This window comes from Dipodomys spectabilis, unplaced genomic scaffold (assembly GCF_019054845.1).
Source record: "Dipodomys spectabilis isolate Male_0828 unplaced genomic scaffold, ASM1905484v1 ptg000055l, whole genome shotgun sequence".
NCBI classification, from domain to species: Eukaryota; Metazoa; Chordata; class Mammalia; order Rodentia; family Heteromyidae; genus Dipodomys; species Dipodomys spectabilis.
In genome coordinates, this window is record NW_024870732.1 from 1,033,022 (window position 1) to 1,044,139 (window position 11,118).

Here is an 11,118-nt window from a genome sequence, read left to right on the forward strand (position 1 = left end):
CTAGTGAAGAGGACCAGCCTTGAGCAAAAGCAGCTCATGGACTGTGCCCAGATCCTGAGTTCAAGGTCTGGGAATGGCAACAAACAGAAACACACAACAATCTGTGTAGCCATCCAGCTAAAGCAGGTCACTCTCTTGTCCCCAGCTGAATTGGATAGAATTCCTTGAGAAAAGGGCTGGGAGAACCGCTGTCATTTTGTTTTTTTATGTTTTTATTTATTTTCATTTTTATTTTTTGTGAACATACAGTACAGAGGGGTTACAATTACTTGGGCAAGATAATGAGTATATTTCTTATCAAGCATTGCAGCCTCCTCCTTTGTTTACTCTTCACATCCCTTCCCAGCATCCCCCCGCTGCCCCCACAATCCGCCCTCCCCCTGCACCAAAGGTGTAAAGTTCATTTTTGACATGACAACTTGTACTTCTCATTGTTGCATCGGGTCCACCTGTATCCTTAAATGACTTGTTTTTCCCCATCTCCGCCACAAATTATACGGACATCAAATATAGTGAAAGCAGTGGTTATACTGTGGGGGAGGTACATACAAAGCTACAAAGAAATAATCTTATAAATGATTTAGAAACAAATGCATGAAAAAAAACATTTAAATACATATCTAAGGGTTCATTTTCCTAGCATCACATTATCTGACCTTTCCTGCTTGACTCAGACATATACTAGATATTGCAAATAAGTGAAACCATGGGAATTATGTTTCTTTGGGCTTGGATTACTTCACTTAACATAATTTTTTCCAAGCCTTTCCATTTCCTAACAAATGGGGCAATGTCATTCTGATGGAGGCATAGAATTCCATTGTGTATATATACCACATTTTCTTGATCAATTCATCTACTGAGGGGCATCTGGGTTGGTTCCATATCATAGCTATGGTAAATAATGCTGCAATAAACATAGTTGTGCTGGTAACTTTAGTGTGGTCTTGTTGGTAAACATTTGGGTAAATGCCCAAAAGTGGGATTGGTGGGTCATAGGGGAGCTCTATGTGAAGTCTTTTCAGGAACCTCCATACTGCTTTCCAAAGTGGTTGAACAAGATTACACTCCCACCAACAATGAAGTAAGGTTCCGTTCTGTCCACATCACCTCCAGCATCTATTATTGTTAGAGTTCTTGATTATAGCCATTCTAACTGGGTTGAGGTGGTATCTCAATGTTGTTTTGATTTGCATTTCTTTTATGGCTAGCGATGTTGAGCATTTGTTCATGTGTCTATTGGGCATACTTCTTTCTTCTTCAGAGAAGTTTCTCTTTAAGTGTTTAGCCCACTTATTTATTGGACAGTTGATTCTTTGAGGATTTGTTGTTGGGGGATTTAATTTTTTGAGTTCCAAGTATATTTTAGGTATGAGACCCTTGTCCGTTGTATGGCAAGTGAAGATCTTCTCCCAATCTGTGGGCTTTCTATTGATCTTGCTAGCTATGTCCTTTGCCAGGCAGAAGCTCAGCAACTTCATGCAATCCCATTTGTCCAACCTTTCTTTGATTTATTGTGATTCCGGCTCTCTATTAAGAAAATTTCGGCCTGAGCCAAGGAGGCCTAGGGTTTCTCCTATTCCATCATGTAATATTTTCAGAGTGTCTGCTTTGACTTTGAGGTCTTTGTTCCATTTGGAGTAGATTCTGGTGCAGGGTGATATATAAGGGTCTAGTTTTAGTTTTCTACAAGTAGTTCACCAATTTTGCCAGCACCATTTACCAAAGGGGCTGTCTTTCTTCCATTCTATTATTTTAGCTCTCTTATGAAAGATTAGTTGGCTATAAGTCTGTAGGTTCACTTCTGGGTTTTCAATTCAATTCCTTTGTTCCTGAGGTCTGTTCTTATGCCAGTACCATGCTGTTTTGATTACTATGGCTTTATAGTAGAGTTTGAAATTTGGTATTGATATTCCACCAGCAGTGTTCTTTCCATTGAGGAGTGTTTTTGCCATTCGGGGTCTTTTATTGTTACATATGAATTTTTGGATTGCCTCTTCTATTTCCTTGAAGAATGAGGTTGGAATTTTGATAGGTATCGCGTTGAATTTGTAGATAGCCTTGGGAAGTATTGCCTTTTTCACGATGTTAATCTTTCCAATCCAGGAGCAGGGGAGGTTTTGCCATTTTCTAAGTTCTGTTTTGATTTCCTTTTTCAAGATTTTAAAGTTTTCATCATAGAGGTCCTTCACTTCTTTGGTTAAGTTAATTCCTATTTATTTTATTTTTTGTGGGGCTATTACAAATGGAGTTGCTTTCCTAATTTCAGCCACACTTTTCTAATTGTTGGCATACAGAAAAGCCATTGATTTTGGGGGGGTTAATTTTATACCCTGCTACTTTGCAAAAGTTTTGAATCAGCTTGAGTAATATGGGAGTGGAGTCTATGGCATTCTTTAAATACAAGATCATGTCATCTGCAAAGATGGAGAGTTTTATTTCTTCTTTCCCTATTTGAATCCCCTTTTTGTCTGCATCTTGTCTTATTGCTGTAGCTAGGCATTCTAATACTAGTTTGAAGAGAAGTGGAGAGAGTGGAAATCCTTGTCTTTTTCCTGAGTTAAAAGGAAATGGCTTTAGTTTTTCACCATTAAGTAGAATTCTGGCTGTAGGTTTGTCATATACAGCCTTTATTGTATTGATGAATGTTCCATGAATTCCTAATTTTTCCAAAACCTTCATCATAAAGGGGTGTTGGAACTTGTCAAATGCTTTTTCTGCATCTATTGAGACAACCATGTGGTTCTTATCTTTGCTCCTGTTGACGTGATGAATAATATTTATGGATTTGCATATATTGATCCAGATTTGCATCTCTAACATGAATCCTGTTTGATATTGGTGTATGATTTTTTGGATGAATTGTTGAAGTCGTTTGGCCAAAATTTTGTTGAGAAGTTTTGCATCAATGTTCATCAAATAAATGTGTCTATAGTTCTCTTTCTTTGATGAGTCCCTGCCTGTTTTGGGGATGAGGGTTATGTTGGCATCATAGAATGTGTTCGGCAATGAACTTTCTCTTTCAATTTCATTGAAGAGTTGGAGGAGTATTGGTGTAAGCTCTGCTTTGAAGGCCTTGTAGAATTCCGCTGTAAACCATCTGGTCCTGGACTTTCCTTAGCTGGGAGGACTCTTATTGCTGTTTCTATTTCAATGCTTGATATGGGCCTGTTAAGCTGGTTTAACTCATCTTGGTTTAGTTTTGGCCTGTCAATATTTGCTAGGAAAAGGTCCATTTCTGTCAAGTTCTCAAACTTATTAGTATAAACATTTGAGATGTATTTCCTTATAATGTTCTGAATCTTGGTTGTTTCCGTGGTGGTGTTTCCATTCTCATCTCTGAGTTTATTTATTTGGGTGTGTTCTCTTCTTTTTCTGATAAGATTTGCTAAGGGTCTGTCAATTTTGTTAATTTTTTTGAAGAACCAACTCTTTGTTTTGTTGATCCTTTCTGTAGTTTTTTAGGATTCTAACTCATTTAATTTTGATTTAATTTTAATTATTTCTTTCCATCTATTGGATGGAAAAAGATAGAAGGATCCTGTTTTTTAATCCAGTCTATGTCGCTTAATTGGAGAGTAAAGTCCGTTAATGTTAAGAGATAGGACTGAGAGATATTTGGGAGTTCCTGCCATGTTATCCACCTTCTTTGGTGTTGCGAACAGTGGGTTCTTCCTATGGTTCTTGGATTCTCAGTTTGGGTGCAGTTTCTTGGCCTTTATTGTGGTCTTGTTGTTTTTCAATGTGTAGGATATCTTTAAGAATCTTTTGTCGGGCTGGTTTGGTGGAGATGTATTGTTTCAATTTTTCTTTGCTATGGAAGGTTTTTATTTGGCCTTCAGTTATGAAGGAGAGTTTAGCTGGGTACAGTATTCTTGGTTGATAGTTGTTTGTTTTTAGGGCTTGGAATACAACATTCCAGGTTCTTCTTGCTTTGATTTTCTCTGCTGAGAAATCTGAGGTGATTCTAAATGGTTACCCTTTATAGGTGATTAATCTTTTCTCCTTCACAGCTTTAAGGATCTTTTCCTTGGTCTGAGTTGATCCTGTGTGGATCATAATGTGACGGTGGGATCTCCTATTCTGATCTGGTCTATTTGGAGTTCTAAAAGCTTCTTGTATCTTAATAGGCCCATCTTTTTGCATGTTTGGGAAGGTCTCTGCTAAGTTCCTGTTAAACAAATTTCCTAGACCATTAACTTCTGTTTCTAGGTGCTCCTCTACACCCATTATGCTTAGATTAGGCCATTGTATTAGATGAAAGTAGAGAGAGAGAAAACATAAAGAAAGACAAAGGAGAAAAAAGAGACTAGAAAAAATAGAAAAATAAAAATTAATAATATGCAGAAACGAGAAAAAACCATTCAAAGTACGTGGATATAATGAGAGAATGGGAGAGATAAAAAGGAGATGTGAAAAACTTAAAAATAAAAATACTTAAATATTATATAGGTATAAAGAGGGAGTACTGCTATTAGGAAATTTAAGTATCAGAGGTTTTGAATTGAGTAATAAATTTGTAGATTAAGTGTGTACACAAGGGGGATAGGGTCTAATAGTCAACTACGGGTTTATCTGAGGATGGGCAGAACAACAATTAAGTCCCATAATTAAGAACAATAGAGAGGAAAAGGTGAGAAGGATAAGGAAGAAAGAAAAAAAACATCAGAAGTTCAGTAGAGCTAAGCAAAAAACAAAACGAAATTTTTTTTAAAAAAAGAAGAAAAAAAGAAAGAAAGAAAAATGCACACACACACATGTATCCCTAAAATAAAGATTATAAGGGGAAAATGTTACTAGAAAACAATTTTTTTCAAAAAGGTAAAAATTAAAGATTAAAAAAATGTTTTAGGAAAGAAAAAAAATTGTAAAAGGTATAAAAAAAAAAGAAGAGGAAAAAAAAGTTGATTTTTTTCGGGAGCGCTAGGAAAAATCATGTATCTCCCTTGTGTCTGTAAGCTGCCTCTGGTTGGAGGCTCTGGTCTTCTTGTGGTCCTGTGGCTTGGTTGGTTTCTTAAGTCAGTTTGTTTGGACAGGCAGAAAAATGCTCTGCTTTACCAAGGATTTTGCGATCCTCCTCCCAAGTTAGTTCAATGGGAGGGGTTGTGCTTTGAGTATCACAAAAGAGGGAGATGGCTTTTTACTCAAGTTTGGAGATGCTGTGATGAGGCTAGGTTCTGGGTAGAGTTGAGGCCTTTTAGCAAACAGTAGCTTTTCCCAGGGGCTAGTTTCTGAGAAACTCACAGAGCCCAGCCTGGAGCCACTCTCAGGGTTTCTATTTACTGATGTTGAGGTTGCTAAAGGGAGGGGCAGCCTCTGGCTCTGATTACCCATTGAAGAAAGCCACTCCTAGGACTGGCCCCCAAACTGGGTGACTTTTCCCTGGGTGGAGCTGATTCTGGCAGGTCACGGTGCCGTTAAGTTCTTGTGACCTGCTAAATGACCCTAGTTTTATTCCATGGCCTGAGTTGGAGCTAGCAGCTCCGCCGAGCTTTGTCGGTATCCAAGAGGGAGATCTCTGGCACTGGGGGGGGGGGGGTTGCCTTCCCTCCTCTGCTCCCTGAGAAGGAGTGAGGACATCAGGTTTCTACTAACTCTGAGTCTTTGTTCCTGGGTCATCTCTGGTCTGCGAACTGCAGGATGAAGATGTCTGCTCCTTGTCGGATCTTGCTGGTGTTGAGTCGAATTCCCTCACCCCTTGTGTCTGGCTTTTTCATCCCAGACTCTCTCTCTTTCAGGTATGACGGTACCACCACCGCTGCCGCCTCCGCTGCTGCTGCTGATCTGTCTCCTTGCCTGGATTTTCCCTCTCTGTCCAATGATGGCACACTTGGTGTGATTCTCTGGCTTAGGACTGTTCACTGGAACTCTAAACCTTCTTTCTATGCGAGAGCTTGTTTTGCCTCCAGCTTCTCCTCCGCCATCTTCCCAGAACTCCCCACCACTGTCATCTTGACTCTGGCCATGCTGCTTGCTTCACAGGATTCTGGCCACACCCCCATTCTTTCTTGCTTCTTTCTGACCAATGGGATACAAGAATAGTGGCCACGCCCTCATTCCATGCTGCCAGGTAGCACTGGGATTCCCTCTGTTAATTTACACCACTACTAGCAGTTGACGAAGGTAGAGGTGGCTGAGTGGTGAGGAAGAGACTCGAGGTGACTTTGGAGCATAGTAGAAAATTGATGCTCCCACCCCCATCCGGCCCCTTCCCTCCCTTCACGCGGTGCAAGGTTTCAAACATCAGGCAATGGCACGCTGCCAGCCGGGCTATGTCCCCAACCTGGTCCCTGCTCCTAGTCTTCTGCTCTGGGCCCATGTGTCCGCAATGTGGCCACCATCGCTGATACTCCAATTGGAGCAGCTGCCAACAGCTTCTCTCAGCAGCACAGGTGAGTGGCCGCCCCAACACCAATTTAACCTGTGTCAAACACCCCTCTGGGGGCACCATGCCCCCCCTACTTTTTCCTTTCCCCGGCTCTGATGAGCCACCTTTCTGTGTTGAGCATTTTTGAGATAGAAACTAAATATATGCTCAGGCTGGGCTGTATCGTGGTCCACCTCTGAAAGGTATGCTCCACCAGGCCTGGTCCTCTCTAGTTGGGATGGTAGATGTGTGGTGTCCTGCTCAGTCATCGGTTTAGATGGATTATCCCAAACTCAGTCCACAGCAGCAGATTCTTAAAGCTCTTGGTAGGGCCTCCACCATTGGACCTCAGTCTCCTCACTGGACAGATGTGAGGAAACAAGGGATTTATACAGAGAGATCTCTGGAGAATGGCTAGGCAGAGAGGGAGTGGCCTTCAGATAATGTTTTGGCAATTCTGTGAACATATGAGAGGAAGATACCAGAAAGGGCTCAGGTGGGGCCTGTTATTAATCATGCAACAGGCGTGGGATTATGAACTGAAACATGGCTCACTTTCATTATTACCCTATACCCATGAGGAAGGGGATCATTCACTTTGTTCAGTTTTGCAGCTGGGGAAACCGAGGCACAGAGAAGCCAGGTGACCTACTTATGACCTCAAGTTCACAGGATGCTCGGCCTGTCTTCTCTACCATACTCCTTAAGACCATGGGTGCTATTCAGTTCACTTCTTGTGGTGGGAAGTCCACTTCTTTTCAGTCGTGTGTCTTGAACTCTAGGATTGGGCACTATTCCAGAGCTCCTCAGCTCAAGGCTAGTGCTCTATCACTTGAGCCCACAGTGCCCCTTCCAGTTTTCTGGTGGTTCTGTGGAGATAAGATTCTCACAAAGGTTCCTGCCTGGGCTGTCTATGAACCATGATCCTCATATCTCAGCCTCCCATTTAGTTAGGATTAGAGTTTTATGCCACTGGCACCAGATTTAAGTGTAATTCTGATTCTCTCTCTCCCTCTCATTTTCACTCTCACCCTCAGGAACTTGTAGAATGATTGCTGTAGGAGGTGGCCCAATGTTCCCAAGTGGCTGGAACCCACGATGGCCCACTCATTATGGAGGTGGGTTGTGGGTCAGGAGATGTCTCATTCAGTGTGTTAAAACATCTCCATGAGGTAAGCCCTCTGTGCCCTTGCAAACTGTGAGGGTTATTCATTGTCCATCTAGCCTTACTGGATTTATTATATTGTATTCTTTGCTACATTATTTTCTAGCACCTGGCCAAAATTATGGTACACAGTTACTGAATGAAAATATAATGTCAACTTAAAAAAGTCATTTAGGGATCTGGGAATGTGGAATCATGATATGGTGATTGCCTAGCATGCATGTATCCCTGAGTTCAATTCCTCAGTACCACATAAACAGAAAAAAAACTAGAAGTGGTGCGGTGCCTCAAGTTGTACAGTGATAGCCTTTAGCAGAAAAGCAAAAAAAAAAAACCCAAAAAACAAAAAAAAAAACATTTATTTAGTAAATGCAAAACAAAGAACCCATACTTGGAATATATAATTGCTCCTGCCATACTGACACCTGACAATAGTTCCTAATTCATGTACTTTACTTATATTAGGATATTGTTTTGAAAAAAACGGTTTGTTCATTAGGACACAGCAATTAATGGCTTGAATATGCTTAGATGTCAGGTGAAGATTAATTCTGGAAATTCAAACATTCCAGGCTTTTGAATCATCACTGCTAATCACAATGAGATGGGTAGTCTAAGTGAGATTCGGAAATATTTTTGGTTAGTCATGGCACCAAAAGGGCAGAGGCAAATTAATATTTCTTACAGAAGAGAAGGAATAACTCCAGAGTAAAGGAATGAATGATAGTAACTAAGGTATACCAGAAATTGTTTTACAGAACCATTTTTGGTTATTGAACACATACTTATCAACTAGTCTTATTCCTCATTACCTTTAGCATTCTAAATCTCTTTGGCAACTTCTTAATCTCTGTGTAATAAAGATATCTCCTTCTGTGCTGTTTTTTCTTACCTTATCTTCTTTGCTTTCTAAAAATCTGTCTTTCTCTATTTCTCTATGAACATTTCATGATACTACATACACCTACACAGATGGCAGAGGATGCTAATGTAAGGGTCCCGTAGCTCATGAGTCATTAATGAAACAACATGGAAAGGAGGACATATTTATTGCCACCTCAAATTTTCTGAAAAGCTGCAATGCCATCATTTGATTCAAATTTCCATTATTTGTCTACATAGTATCATTCAGTGCACATAAACTCAAATATGAGCTGGGTGCTGGTGGTTCACGCCTGTAATCCTAGCTATTCAGGAGACCAGAGGATTGTGGTTCAAAGCCAGCCTGGTCAGGAATGTCCATGAGACCCTTATCTTCAATTAACCACCAGAAACCCGGAAATGGTGCTGTAGCTTAAGCGGTAGAGTGCTCAACTTGAGCTGAAGAGCTGAGGGAGTGCACCCAGGATAAGAGTTCAAGCCCCACAACCAACAAAAAGTACAAATATTAACTTAAGTTTCCCCCAAAGGAAGAACAAGATCAATAATCTTCCCAAGCAGAAAAAAATAATTTCAAAATGATTCAGTGCACCTACTTTTGCTGAGTTATTTAATTTATGGCTTCTTTGCTAGACATATTCTCTTCCTTTAAAAATTGTCAAATATTAGCTTTACAATAAACTTCATCTAATATTTCTTGTTTCAAAAGAGAAGTCTATGCAGTTAATGTCACTTAGCTTTCTTACTATCTTAATTAAAAGCCAAACCAGGCATGAGAGTATGTCAAACTCTTATCGCAATTTGAGCACCAAAAAACCAGGAGTGGAGTTTTGGCTCAAGGAGTAGAGTACTAGCTTTGGGGGCAGGTAGGCAGGAAAGACAACTGTCCAGGGACAGGATCCAGCGTCTGAGTTTAAGCCCCAGAATGAGCACAAACCAAACAAACAATCAAACAAAATTCCCAGATATATCTTTGGGACCCTCCTTAAAGGAGTATTGGTCAGAGAAGAGGCTTCTTTTGCTGATCATATTCGCTGGATCCTGATTTTTTGGAATCCTTATTGCTCTGGAGAACTCAGGACCAGACTAAAGGAATTGATAACTGACTCCTGCATCAAGAGAATCATCTCAGGGGTGAAATATCCATCCATAAGACACTTTAAAACCTCCATGTCTTTGTTTCTTTGCAGAACACTTTAAAAGCAACGTTATTTCCTTTTGTTCTATGCTGGCATTCAAATGGTACATTATTTCTTTTTGTAACACTCTGAACTAGAAGTTTACAGAAAAATTTTATATGAGTAAAGAACACACTCGAAAAAGCCAAGGACAGAGTTTCCTTCAAGCCTTGGGATAATTTTCTTGTACAGTAAAAAGGAAAGCACAAGGTAACTTGAACTTTGTTATTCCTCTATGTTCCATTCCTCTCCTGGGGTCAGTTTCCACATCCAGTAACAGTTACATCTAGTAACAATCGATGGTGTTGCTTGAGGTGTAATGAATATTATCTGGCTTCACTGAAATAACACTAGAACACCTATGGATCTGAGGTAACACGTGTTTCAGAGACAAATTAGTAAAGAGAAAATAAGAAATTTATATTACTTATAAATACATTATACATGAGTACCTTGAGTTCAAACTTTGTAAGTTCTCTGTAAATTAAGGCGAATTTTAAATGGGAAGAAGGTTTTCAGAACATTCATTTTTGTGAGTGTACATGCTGTTCATTATTTCCCAAGTGTACATGAGATAACACTAAGGGAAACAATAGCAATAATTGGAAAAAGAGAAGTTCTGTGTTTAAGTATAAAGGTTCAATACAGTATAGAAGACTACAAATAAGGCAACATTGAAACAATAATGCCAAGTCCAGTATGTAGATTTATGGGAGTGATATAGAGAAAGAAAGACTCCTTCGTGGAACATGAAGTATGAGGCCACTCCCATTCTAAATCATGCTTGCTAATCATGCAACTTTGTAGAAAGTAGAATGGAAGAATAATTCTTTTTTCCAATGCAAGTCAAATATAAGAACATGGATTTAACTGGAAAAAATGTCCATCTTGTGAGAGCAGGGATTATGCTAGCAGTGAATCGGTGGCTAAGATCACTTTTCTTTTTTTATCTTTACACACACACACACACACACACACACACACACACACACATTTGTTGGCGGTGGTCTTGGCACTTGAACTCTGGGCCTGCGAGCTGTCTCTCTGCTATTCAGCTCAAGGTTAATGCTCTACCACTTGATCCACAGTGCCATTTCCAGTTTTCTTTTAGTTAATTGGAGAAAAGTGTCTCCTGGACTTTCTTACCAGGGCTGGCTTTGAACCTCATTCCTCATATCTCACCATGACCCAGATTACGATCACATTCCTAACAGTGAACACTCAGTATATGTGATGTGTGTGTTCATCTATCTTTACAAGAATTCTTGAGTTAGGGGCTGGGAAGGTTGCTCAGTGGTAGAGCGCTTTTCTTGTATGCATGAGGCCCTGGGTTCGATTCCACAGCACCACTTAAGCAAAAAAGAACAAAGCCAAAATTGGTGCTGTGACTCAAATGGTAGAGTGCTAGCCTTGAGACGAAGAGCTGAGGGACAGAGCCCAGGCCCAGAGTTCAGGGCCCATAAGCGGACTCCACACCAAAACAACAAAAAAAGAATTCTTGAGTTAAAAATCTGGGCTACAGCTTAGAC